The following is a 14,054-nucleotide window of genomic DNA, read 5'->3' as shown; positions in this document are numbered from 1 at the left end:
TGCGCTCGTCTCCGTCCTCACCTGTGTCACTCGTGCCCAGCAGTGTCGTCAAACACCAGGTGTGTGCGGTCGTGACATCTCCTCACCCCGCTGCTCCTCAGGACACCTGTCACTCACCTGTCACCTCTCTCTCACATGCACATGACTCTGCCCCGCAGATGCTGCGGCTCATCAGAGGCAATCACATGTGACTGCCCACGCGCATGGGTGGGTGGATTTGTGTGTGTGTGTGTGTGTGTGTGTGTGTGTGTCTGTGAGGTGGGTGTGTGAGGTGAGTGTGTTTGTGTGTGTGTGTGTGGGTGCGTGCGTGTGTGTGTGTGAGTGAGTGGCCGCTCTGCCCAGGGTCTGTGGGAAGGCCATCATCTCTAATTGGTACAGTTCTGGAGTTTCTGCAGGAGCGATTCTCTGCAGGGTTATCTCCCTCCACTCTGAAGGTATACGTGGCGGCCTTGGCTGCTTACCACGCCCTTCTGGGTGTCAATCATTGGGAAGACACCCACTTATCACTTGTTTCCTCCGTGGCACCCTGAGGCTGAGGCCGGTACAGTGCACTAAGGTGCCCTCATGGGACCTGGCTGTGGTCCTGGAGGGCTTATGCAATGCCCCCTTTGAACCCATAGAAGAAGTTTTGGTCAAGTTGCTCTCACTCAAGACCATCGTTCTCCTCACTATTTCCTCACTAAAAAGGATCGGGTATCTTCAGGCACTTTCTGTTTCGTGCCTAGAATTTGCTCCAGGCATGGTTAGGGCATTCCTTTACCCGAGGGCCGGGTATGTCCCTAAGGTGCCCACTTCTTCACCAGGGCCCATAGTACTTCAGGCATTCTGTCCTCCTCCGTTCCAGGAAGTAGGCCAAGAAAGGCTTAATCTGCTCTGTCCAGTTCGAGCACTGGACGCTTATGCACACAGAGCTGCCCCGTGGTGTAAGGCAGATCAGCTATTTGTTTGTTTTGGTCCGCCAAAGAAAGGATCGCTTTTATACTTTCTGGTGCTTGCGTCACCCCGCTCGTGACGTTTTGCTACTCCATTGGGCTGAATTGACACGAGCTTCAGAACGCGGTCACGCAGAGGTGTTCCCAAAGCGATCTCGACACAGCGTCTCGTTCCCTTGGGGAACCATGGTTACATACGTAACCTAGAGACGTTTTATCTAATTGTTTACTTAAATTTAACAGCTGACAGCTATTCAACCAAATTCGCTACATACCTTTATATAAAAGTTATCTGACATTATCAAGATGGATTTGTTCTGACACAGTTTAACTCTTGAGTTTTTTCAAATAAACTGTGATAATGTGAGAAATGTTGAAGGTGTCTGAATAAATTTAGGTTTGACAGTATATAAAGGCAGCAGAGGAACCAAGAAACACGATCCAAACAAAAGAGACGGTGATGGATCTGTCCGAGTCTTTTGCTCTGAATGACTGTTGTATTCTAGTATCTCTGCTCTCAAACTTCATGAGTGTTATTAGAGCCGTCTGGAATATCAGACAAATACAGATCAGTAGCACAGCGGCAACACTGCAGGCGTGTGAGGCACAACCGGCCTGGTGACTGCGGATAAACTTGGACTATATCACATAACTGTGGAAGATTTAAGGAGACAAAGAGCGAGGCTGAAGTCCTCGTGAAAGGCCTGCAGGCACTGCCCCAACCCTGCGCAGATCAGCTTGACTTTATTGCCACGTGGCATATGTTCGCAGACAAACTGTCAGGCCAGCAGATGACCGAGCCGAGGCATCACGCTGATTTGAGGAGAAACACAGGGCCGTGTGTCCGCGGGGGACAGAGCGGCCCACAGAGACCGAATGCGCCAAATTGATCCAATTGTAGGAAGCAAGACTTCTTGCCAATTATGTGGGTCATGTCAGCGTCTCTCAGGTCTTGGGCCCATGCTTCAGTGTGTGTGTGTTTAGCGTATTTAATGGATTGTATGTCCAGCAAACATCCACTGACCGCAAACTGACGCTCACACTAGTGCTGGAAAACATCTACATTCATGTATCTCTGGAAATAGAAAATCTGCAGGGTTTGCATCTTTTAATAAGGTTTTTCTTTAGACTTTAGAAACGTATGTAATTTGTGAATTCAGCTGCTGTGGCTCAGTATTTTCCAGCATGTTTGCAGGCTTAGAAAGCCATTACATCATTTCAAACCCTTTCTTTCTCCTGTTAGAAACTGTTTTGAAGAACATTACTGTTTTAAAAAAGAACAGCCTGTCATCATGTTCAATGTAGTTTCACATTGGCAAGTTTTGTGTTTAAATTAAGTTACTTACATTTAGGACAACATTCGTATAGCATAGGATCTTATTCTGAAACGTCTGAGAAGTTTGTTGATGTACAGTAGAGTACAGAGCTATAAAATTAATGTGGATAAGCAACACAGATCATTTGGAATGTTTGAGTTTTAGTTTCTCGTGTGTGTGTGGTTGTGAGTGAGAGAGTGAGTGTGTGAGTATGTGTGTGTGTGTGAGAGAGAGAGTGAGAGAGTGTGTGAGTGTGTGTAAGAGTGAGAGAGTGAGTGTGTGAGTATGTGTGTGTGTGTGAGAGTGAATGTGTGTGAGAGTGAGTGAGTGAGAGAGTTTGTGAGTGAGTGTGAGTGTGTGTGTGTGTGTGTGAGTGTGAGTGTGAGAGAGTGAGTGAGTGAGTGAGTGTGTGTGTGAGAGAGAGAGTGATGGAGTGAGTGAGTGAGTGAGTGTGTGTGAGAGAGAGAGAGTGATGGAGTGAGTGAGTGAGAGCGAGAGTGTTTGAGTGTTTGAGTGTGTGTGTGTGTGTGTGTGTGTGTGTGTACGTGTGTGTGTGTGTGAGAGAGAGAGAGTGAGAGTGTATAGAGCTTATAATGATCCTCGGTTTTGACAAGAGAGGCAGAAAGAGGGCTGACTTTTTCCCAGTTTTTCAAAAGTTATATAAACATTAGGAAAAACATTATTAAAGTAATGTTTATGGAATGCTTTCATAACTTTATTGATATTTGATGCATGTTTTTTGATGCATCAACATTGACAAAACGTTACGATTTTACTTGTACTTGATGAATGCTCTAAGAAATCTTTTAATGTTCTAAGAAAATCTTAGAATATTAAAAACAAACGGTCAAATAACATTTTATTTTGGGTGAAAATAAAGTTAGTAAAATGTTCTAAGAAATGTTTTTTGTGACATGTAAATGATGTTTTAATCATTACAAGAAAGCTGACATTTCAAAACAGTGTTTCCACAGCATTTTTATAAGCTATATTAGCTGTTGCGAGCGCGGTGTGTGGTCCGTGTCAGCGTCACCGTACGCCAGTGACAGATCAGATCAGACGACTGCAGCAGTTCAGGAGAATAAACCCTCACCCCGAGACCTTCACGTCACATGCCGCTGTCGATCACACCAAAGCATGCGCAGCGCTCCGCTCTTTCATGTTGCTCAGGAACCTTTTCATGTTCCTCAAGGCCTTCAGCTGTAAAAAATATTTACTAACCGGTTTGTTTTCTCTGATGAAGTATATTAGTCAGGTTTCATAGCAGACCTCTGCAGGTGTGTTCCTGACCCGAGGCCAGGAGGACACTACACTCTTAAAAATAAAGATGCTTCACGATGCCATAGAATAACCTTTTTTTGTCTAAATGGTTCCATAAAGAACCTTTAACATCTTTCTGTTTCATTGAACATTCTCTGTGGTGAAAGAAGGTTCTTCAGATAATATAAAGATAAGAAAGAGATGGTTCTTTAAAGAACCTTTGACCGAATGGTTCTTCTATGGCATCGCTGTGAAGAACCTTTTAAGCACCTTTATTTTTAAGAGTGTATCAGCGGATGCATTGCGATTGTCCGCTGCTCCTGGGCACTGCATTACCATGGATCTGTTGTATTGTCTTCTCCAGGAGAAACAGCATTGATTTAATAAAGCTTCAGCAAATGAATTCCACTCCTCAGGCTCCTCTGACTTCAGACAGAGAGGATATGAGCACATGATATAAAAAAATAATAATCAGCAGAATAAGTCATCTAAAACATGAGATGGTTTAGGGGCCAAATTGATTAAAAGCGCCAATGGGAGTGTTCTGAAAGTTCTGCTGATCTTCCGACAATCGATTTCTTAATGACCAACACAAAAGCAGTGCAAATTAGCGTCGGGTCACAAACAAGAAGAGCTGGTGATAATTAGGTGTGGGTGATCGACTAGCAAAACAGGCACAATATAGATTCTGACATGATTTTTGGGTGTTAAATAATGGCGCAAATACCAGTAAACTGACTAATGCAAATCTTAGTAAAACACCTTGCATGATTACTTTAAATACCCTCATAAATGTTGTGTCTGAAAGGGAAATTCCTACATATCATATGCATATGCACTAAGCTCAGCTGCAAAAAACCCCAAAACAAAACAAAAAAACTATCCACGCCTTTTCATGACTATTTGTTCACTGCATGTCTTTAGTTAATGTTGACAGTAGTTTGTGCTGCTCAAGCTGTTAGTAAATCTAGAGCCGGATTCACAAAATCTTCTTAAGAATGTTCTTATCTTTGTTCTTAAGAAGAATTCAAATTCTTGAAAAAAATCTTCTTAAAAATCAATAGCTTCTTAAAGTTATAGGCTAACCTCAGACTTGTCTTAAATACCAAATTGCATGATTTAATGAATTAATTTGGTTATTTCAAATTAATTGTTATATTTAAGCATTACAACAACACTATAGCTTCATATAATACATAGTAGGATTATTAATAGTGATGTGCACAAGTTTTCTGAAGTGACACACCAATGACAAAGTAAACAGTGATTGTGTGTGACATGACTTTTAGCTGAATTCAAATTTCAGTAACAACTCTACAAAAAAAGACTCGTTTTTAATTTTAGCATTTATATGCAGCATATATGAAACGGAATGAAACAGATTGCTTCATCTTGAGGCAGGCTCATTAAAAGAAACTGTTCAAAAACACAGCGCATTAAAAACACGAAGCTGAGCACCAGTCAAGCTGCTCGTGGCGAAAATAGTGTGCGCTTATTATTATTATTATTATTATTATTATTATTATAGAGCAATCTAAAAAAAGATAATCAAAAAGACAATCTTTGAAGTGCGAGATTATCATTCCGTCTTCAGCCATGTATTCAGTCATTCTGTCATTTCTTAAGAAAAAAATCTTAAGAACATATTTGAGGACTTCTTAGGAATTTTTGAAGAATTTAAATTTATCTTAAGAAATTTCTTAACTTATTTCATAGGAAGATTTTCGGGAATCCAGCGCTTGATATGTCTCAAGGCATTTCCACACAGTTATATTTTGGAGGTGAATTTCCAGCACAAATATTTACATTGGGTAACACTTTATTTGCAATGTATGTTACATGCACTTACAGCACTATTATAATAACAATAAATTATGCATAATTACACGCAAGTAACTCTAACCATGTAGTCAGGCAAATTCTAATTCTTGAATCAGCGTGCATTTTTATGACAAGTAAAATGATTTAAGATATGTCTTGTTTTCTGAAAAAAGAAATATGGTATTAGTTTTTGTTTAAAACAATCAATGGGGCAAGAAAAATATTCATTTAGCCTTTAAATTAAGATAATTTTTCTTACTCCATTGGCAGATATGTTTGCTTGTTTTAAGCAAAAACTAACAAAATTTGATTTTTTTTTTAGAAAACAAGACTTAATATCTTAAGTCATTTTAGTTGTTATGTGAATGCATCTTGATTAAATTTTTTTTTTAAATATTTATACTAGAAAACATAACGAAAATACGAAGAAAACCTTTTTTTTTTTGCAGTGCATGTAGTTAATTAATATTACTCAGTTCTTAATTGTATAATTACACTGTAACAAGGACACCTTAAAATAAAGTGTAACCCTACATTGTTACCATGATAAATCTACACAGATTACAGCAAAAGAAAGTCCTACACGTTGAGTCTCATGTCTAGGACGGTGGCTTTGGTTCTCATGTTCTGGTGTTGGGACCTCATTAAGAAAGCCTTCCACTGCTGCTCTTGTGTGGCCCAGATTACTGAGACTGTGGTCTGCTGTTACCTGTCCTCACACCTCGTCAACTTCCAGAGGAACGTCTGGCAAACAGCGTGCCCTCCACCTGACAGCTACGCCATGAAACACTTTCTATACGCTTTGATTTAGGGCCCAAGCCAGCACAGAAACTGGAAAGGGGCAGCATTCTTGAAACTCATCTGAAAGATCTACATTTATTGCCAGAAAAAAATATAATATCAACAAATATCATCTTTGCACTGCAGGGGCATCACAGAAACTGCATCTGAACTGATACAATTACAGTTGCATAAATATTGTTTAGAGGGATGTTTTAAAAATAAACATTTTAATATAGAAATATGATGGAAAACTAAATTGATCATGAATGTCACACTAAAACCACCAGTTGGCGGAGTCACTGAATTATTTATTCAGCTGATTTGTTCAGGATTGAATCACTGCTGTGTGTTGCTCAGAAATGTTACAGATGCTATGGGTTACTGGACTTTGTTTGGAACTATTTTTGTTGCCAAAATAGCAATAAAAAAAATCTTTAATTCACTCAATACTTGTTGTTTCTGCATAAAATCAATATCACGTTTTGTGATCTTATTCATGAAAACAGCTCTCTTGCTCTTGAGGTATTGCTTCATTTGATGTAATATGAAAAACAAGATCTCAAGTACTTTTTTTGCAATCATATCTTGAATTTTTTGGCCATTTGAATTAATTTTGGTGAAATTTTTGACAGTTCAACATTAAATTCTGAGCGCGCACAGCAATATCAAATTAATCAAATTAGAAATAAATTACTGATTGCATTTAAACACTAGAAAATAAAAAGTATTTCTTACTTAGTATTTTAGAAAACTAGAAATACTAGAATATATAATATAATATATAGTATATACTAGAAAACAAGACGAAAATACTAAGCAAGAAAATCTTTATTTTGCAGTGAAGCAGAAACTTTTACGTCATCACATTAATGATGTTAACAAACAATTTAGTGACATCCCTGTAGTTGTGGTCTTGACCGGTCTTGAATTAAAATCCTTTTAGTCTGAGACTGAGACAAGACCAAGAGCTTCAGAAATGATCTTAAGTCCGGTCTTGAGTACTACAACACTATCTAGCGTGCTTCCCAGAGAGCATGCATTAACTCCTGACCGCCTCGCAGCTCTCGTTCTGAAACTCTGTAAAAGCCCAGGCTGCGCAGTTATCTTCTATGATCTACAGGGGACTCTGGCGGCGCGGGCAGAGATGGCCAATCCCAAGAGCGCTGGAGTGACCAGGGCTTGGGAAACTGCAGCTCTCAGCTCTTTTACAATGGCTCTTCTTCCAGCCGCGATCGCCAGGCAGCGAGCTGCACATAAAGCATGTGATTGTGGCAGGCCGATCACTTGGGGAAGAGTTGTAGCTTGGTTTTCATTGCTTGTGGGAGGTCTCGTCTTTAGCTTTGATTGGAGGGGCGGACAGAACGTTCACGGTAAATCAGCGGCGTCGATTTAATGGACAAATCTCTTCTAACGGTGATGTCAGGGCAGGAACTGAAGCGTAGAGATCAATGCATGCTTGACTCATCCCATTAGAATAGAAGAGCAAAGCAAAGCCGAGAGCCATCAGGAAGATCGCTATGACTCCTAACCAAAGATTTCCAGAAAAACTGCTGTCAGCAAATAGAGTTCATTCAAACAGGCCTACTTAGGTGACACTTTGTTTTCATAGTCAGGGCTCCAGATCGCATTTTCGTATTAATTTGCGAGTGATATTTTTGTTGAGGTCACCACTGGCGACTATATAAATTTGCATGTTAGGCTATAATTTAAAAATGTGCACGTAATGACTTTTTTCCTGCTTGTTTTGCGATCACATTATTTGTTTTGTTGACGTACACAAACAAACTACAACAGGTAAAGCTGTCAGCTTTGTGGATATTAGCAATATTATTAACCATTCGAAACTAACATGGCTTCTTCTTATCAAGATCTTAGTCTATATGCTGCATTCTGTTAATGCGTGAACTTCATATTATTTGTAGTGCACTTGCCGTCCAATAATCACAATAGACTTTGTGCTTTGTTACCTTTTAATAAGCAAAGTATCAGCTTTAAAATTATGCCAAATTCATAATGAAATTTAAATGATAAATACCATTTTGGCGCTCATTAATGCGGCATGAGCGATAGCTTTAGCGGATGTGAACCCATCAGATCTTCCTCTTTACTACTATAGTATGAAATTAACATAAATGGACATCAAAAGATATATCATAAGAATCAGAAATCAGAATCAGAAAGAGCTTTATTGCCAAGTATGTTTGCACATACAAGGAATTTATTATAGTGTCACAAGCTTCCAGTACACTGAGACAACAACAACACACAGATAATAAAAGTGAGATGTGAATAAAATACACATGCATAAATATAAACCACAAAAAAAAAGAATAAATTGTATGTACAGGTGTGCTATAGATGGAATAGGAATAGAATAAAATAAAATAAGTTGTAGGGATGTACTAGGGTTTAGGGTGATAAATAAGTATAAGGTTATTGCACATACTGTACTTTAATTGCACAATGGGAGAACATTAACTGTTCATGAGGTAGATTGCCTGGGGAAAGAAACTGTTCTTGTGCCTGGCTGTCCTGGTATTCGGTGCTCTGTAACGCCGACCAGATGGCAAAAGTTCAAAAAGGAGATGGCTTGGATGTGATGGATCCAGAGTGATTTTCTGAGCCCTTTTCCTCACTCTGGATGTATACAGTTCTTGGAGGGTAGGCAGGGGAGCACCAATAATCCTTTTAGCAGTCCGAACCATCTCTGTAGTCTTCTGATGTCTGATTTTGTAGCTGAACCAAACCAGACAGTTATTGAAGTGCACAGAACAGACTCGATGACGGCTGAGTAGAACTGTTTCAGCAGCTCCTGTGGCAGGTTGAATTTCCTCAGCTGGCGAAGGAAGTACAACCTCTGCTGGGCCTTTTTAACAATGGAGTCAATGTGAGTGTCCCACTTCAGGTCCTGAGAGATTGTGGTGCCCAGGAACCTGAATGACTCCACTGCAGTCACAGTGCTGTCCATGATGGTGAGTGGGGGGGGGGGTTATATATCTTATATATCATAAGATAGCCTACAGTACATCTTACTGAAATGTCTCATGTAATCGCTTGTTCAGTGTTTCAAACGGCAGAAAACATGTATAGCTTGTAAAAAAAAATGCACAGTGACAGTACATTTAGCTCAGAATAACCATTTGGCATCCATTAGTAAGCTAGAAAACTAATGATAAAGAGGAGCATTTTGATAAATTTATGCGCTATATTCATATTTTTACTGAACCTGTTGTCTACATGATAAGAAAGAATGCAAGGAGCTAAAGATAAAATTGAACTCCTCCTATATAACCACGTGTTACTAATGAAGAAGAACAGACTGGATGTGTGCGTGACATATATGACAACATTTATAGCATGCATTGAGGAGGATTGGATGCTGAGTTATGGTCCGTGATATTGACACAGATTCTGTGTAACACAATTCTTTGTGACTGTACATAGTTCTCAAGTTAGAAAAGACGTTTAGTTCCCACTTTAAGTGAACTTTAGTTCCCAGGACATCTATAAGATGGATTAAAATTCTGATAAAGACATGAAAAGATGAGACATAAACACATGAAGTGTTAAAAAATATACAAATAGAACATGTTTATTCTATGGCACCTAAAAAAATAATTTGGCGCCTAATTTTGTTTCTTATAGGAGCCAATGGCTACTTAATTGATTGACCTGTGAGGTGGATGGATTATCTCGGCAAAGGAGAAGTGCTCACTAACACAGATTTAGACAGATTTGTGAACAATATTTGAGAGAAATAGGCCTTTTGTGTACATAGAAAAAGTCTTAGATCTTTGAGTTCAGCTCATGAAAAATGGGGGCAAAAACAAAAGTGTTACATTTATAATTTTGTTCAGTATATATATATATATATATATGAGACGCTACATTTCCATTATGCACATGTTGTACTATTTCCAAGCAGAGGTTACTAAATATTGCTAGACCAACAGGTAGTCCACTCAAAACCAGATCAAAACCAGAACTTGCTTCAGTTGCTCTCCAACTTAATTACACTGCAAAAAATTATTTTCTTACTTAGTATTTTTTGTTTTGCTTTCTAGTATAAATATCTAAATATTTTCAAGATTCATTCACATAAGTAAAATGACTTAAGATATTAAGTCTTTTTTTCTAAAAAAATATATCACAATTATGCTAGTTTTTGCTTAAAACAAGCAAAAATATCTGCCAGTGGGGTAAGAAAAATTATCTTAATTCAAAGGGTAAACAATATTATTTTTCTTGCCCCATTGGCAGATTTTTTTGGCTTGTTTTCAACAAAAACTAGCATAATTTTCATATTTTTTTTGAAAAAAAAGACTTAATATCTTAAGTCATTTTACTTGTAAAGTAAATGCATCTTGATTCAAGGATTTTTAGATATTTATTCTAGAAAACAAAACAAAAAATACTAAGTAAGAAAATATTTTTTTGCAGTGCAATGCCAGCCTCCTAAACGATCTCTCGGTTTATAAGATGCTAAACTCAAATATAGATTTTTACGTAATGGAAATGCTCAGATGCTGTATATACGTATCTGATTTCACTGCGTCTGACAGGGAGGACTGGAGACCGGTTTTGTGCGTTTCTCTGTTTGCGGACCCGTCAGTCAGACTGTAGAAACCGGTTTCTGCAGCCTGTGGCTCTCTGATCTGCCCAGCGCACAGGAGACATCTACCAACAAAGCCCAAACAAGCTTTGAGTACAAGAATATGGAAACTGACAGAAATAAATGTGGGCTTGGGGAAATAAGAGCACAAACAACTGTCTGAAGTGATGGTGCTGGCGTGGTGGCCAGAGGCCGTTCGGGTGAGATCTCTACCTCTGCTGAACGCCTGTGACACACGGACAGTGGACAGCAGGGGCCATGCATGTGTGCTTGCCACAGCCGCTTAAGTGGAGCGCAGAGCCAGCGCGGGATTGGATGGGAGGAGCTGTCAATCATCAGGGCAGATGAGCATCTCCAGTGGGCAATAATGCGACTAAAGATGTCTGATAGGGTCAGTTACAGGACACTGAGCACATGTGTGACCCTGCAGAACAAAAGCAGACAAAAGCAGTGTTGAGTCGCTGGGGTATATTTGTAGCAATAGCCAAAAATACATTGTATGGGTCACAATTATACATTTCTCTTTTATACCAAAAATCATTAGGATATTAAGTGAAGATCATGTTCCATGAAGATATTCTGTAAATGTCCTACCGTAAATATATCAAAACTTAATTTTTGATTAGTGATATGCATTGCTAAGAACTTCATTTGGACAACTTTAAAGATGATTTTCTCAATATTTAGATTTTTTTGCACCCTCAGATTCCAGATTTTCAAATATTGTCCTCTCCTAACAAACCATACATCAATGGAAAGCTTTTTTTTCAGCTTTCAGATGATGCATAAATCTCAATTTCATAAAATGTACCTTTTTTACTGGTTTTGTGCTCCAGGGTCACATATAGTGTGAACTCGGATAATTTCATTTGTCAGATCAAATTGAGAATAAGAATTCCGTTTGCAAGTCATGTTGGATTTTAAAGTTGCATTAAATTCATTTAACTGCTGTAAGCGTAGTAATAATTTTACAATAATAATAATTAGCTATAAACAAGTTAAAATACACTCAAAATATGGAGTTTCTTAGTGTTTTGAAAGCCACTTGTGGAAAATTTTACATTTTAATTCACTTTATCAAATTATATTGGAAACAATTTATTTTGATTGTCCCTTTTGAGCATTCTGTTGACAATAAGTAACTTTTCACCTACATGCCAACCTACTCTAGAGTATTAGTAGACTGTCTGATTCATATCTCCTAACTCTTTTCTATTTACTATAAAAAACTTTGCATGTACATGTCAACTCATTCTACCCCTAACCCTTCCAGTCTACTAATACTCTACTAACACTCTAATGAGAGCTAGTAGATATTTAGGTGCAATGTTACTTAGTCAACAGAATGTAGTCAAAATAAAGTGAAAGCATTATATTTAATAGATGAACGTTTAATGGGCTATTACATCTCCCAGAATGCTTTAATGTACCCCCACATTTGATCTAAACAAAGTAATCTGAAAAAGATGTGGCAGGTATTTCTTGGTGCCTGTTAAGTTAAAAAAAAAAAAAAAAAAAAAAAAAATATATATATATATATATATATACACATTAGGGAATAAATACACTGAAAAAAAAGTAGTAGAAACGGTTTTCACTCAGAAATTTCTAGTAAATTACACAAACAATTACAAAGAGATGGCAAATAACACATTAAATTACAAATAAAATTTTGAAGTCGAAGAACTCAAATAGTACTTTCTTGTAAAACACACCAATAATTTTCATTTTATTTACAACTTTGAAAAGTCTTTTTTTTTTTTTACAGTGTAGGCATAATTAGCCAAAAATAATCATGTAAAAACTTTGATCACATGTAATCCTGTGGGTGTGGCCAGTTCAATTTAAATTCACACTCATTACGTATTCATGATCCTGCTGAGCTTGCACTGAATTCCCTTCAAGAGTATTTAGTTTTCATTTAGGATGAATGCAGCAGCTTGTATGTAAAACCGTGCAAGAAAAATGCTGGAAAATTAGCTTTTAAATACTTCAAGAGCAGAATGCATTAGTTGTCAGTGAGAATGACACGGTGCAAAGAGCTTCTTTTGTTGTGTAATGCGTATGGCCTTCACTCGCTCTACCTCCTGTCGGCCTCGTCTCTTCAGCGATGTTTAAAGATGACTCTCTTCGGCTTTGGGAGCGCAGAAGAGGAGTGATATAAGAGGGCGTCGAGTGCTGAGGGTCGGAAGGGAGGATGGGATTTAGGCTTCTAATGCGTTCTTTTGGCTTTGTCCCATTAACGCCTTCCTGTGACACAGGAGGGGCACTAAAACACGGAGCGGGATGCAGAAAACCGCCTCTGATTTGTGCCCAAAGCCATCAGTGTCACTGGACTCAGCTTGTCAGTCTGAGAGAGCATCAAAGCGTGCGCTCGGGAAGGCCTGTCACAAACAGTAATGGATATAATTTCAAATATGTAGGGCCTCCGCTGTCTCGGAGCCCACCTCAAAGTACAGTGGTGGCCAAAATGATTACAACACTAGTATTATCAGCAGCTAAAAATGGTTTTAAGTCAGTTATGTCTATCTTTTGCGGTAGTGTGTCAGTAGGAAATATCTTGACGCGTCTTGGAGACACAGTTCCCTTTCAAGGCAACTTCGAACTGCGTCCTCTAGGGGTCGCTATGGGGAACGCCTCGTCGTGACCCGTGTCTGAAGCATACATTGATAAAACACCAACAACACGTTTGCTGGCGACAGCCCATGACATCACTACCGGTGCGATTATAGTATAAATATGCGCCGGGAGAACATGCCATTCCTCTTCTTCATCTTCACTGACCGTTTTATTTGAAGCATGCATTTCCGTGGTAAGAGCCATTCTATATATATATATATATATATATATATATGTATATATATGTTTTTAATGTGCTGGTGGTTATGTGTGTATAATCCTGTGAGATTTCTTTGCAGCGTTTTCCGGGACCTGTATGTTTCTGTCCTTTTTAAGGTAGGTCCTCTGTGAGCACCCCTTTGCTGGATTCAGAAACCAGGTGCTCGACTTGCAATGATAAGAGGGCGTCGAGTGCTGAGGGTCGGAAGGGAGGATGGGATTTAGGCTTCTAATGCGTTCTTTTGGCTTTGTCCCATTAACGCCTTCCTGTGACACAGGAGGGGCACTAAAACACGGAGCGGGATGCAGAAAACCGCCTCTGATTTGTGCCCAAAGCCATCAGTGTCACTGGACTCAGCTTGTCAGTCTGAGAGAGCATCAAAGCGTGCGCTCGGGAAGGCCTGTCACAAACAGTAATGGATATAATTTCAAATATGTAGGGCCTCCGCTGTCTCGGAGCCCACCTCAAAGTACAGTGGTGGCCAAAATGAT

The sequence above is a fragment of the Sinocyclocheilus grahami genome, unplaced genomic scaffold (assembly GCF_001515645.1).
Source record: "Sinocyclocheilus grahami isolate Dianchi unplaced genomic scaffold, SAMN03320097.WGS_v1.1 scaffold1106.1, whole genome shotgun sequence".
Classification (NCBI taxonomy): domain Eukaryota; kingdom Metazoa; phylum Chordata; class Actinopteri; order Cypriniformes; family Cyprinidae; genus Sinocyclocheilus; species Sinocyclocheilus grahami.
The sequence above is the reverse complement of the archived record's forward strand: the minus strand, read 5'-3'. Positions refer to the sequence as shown.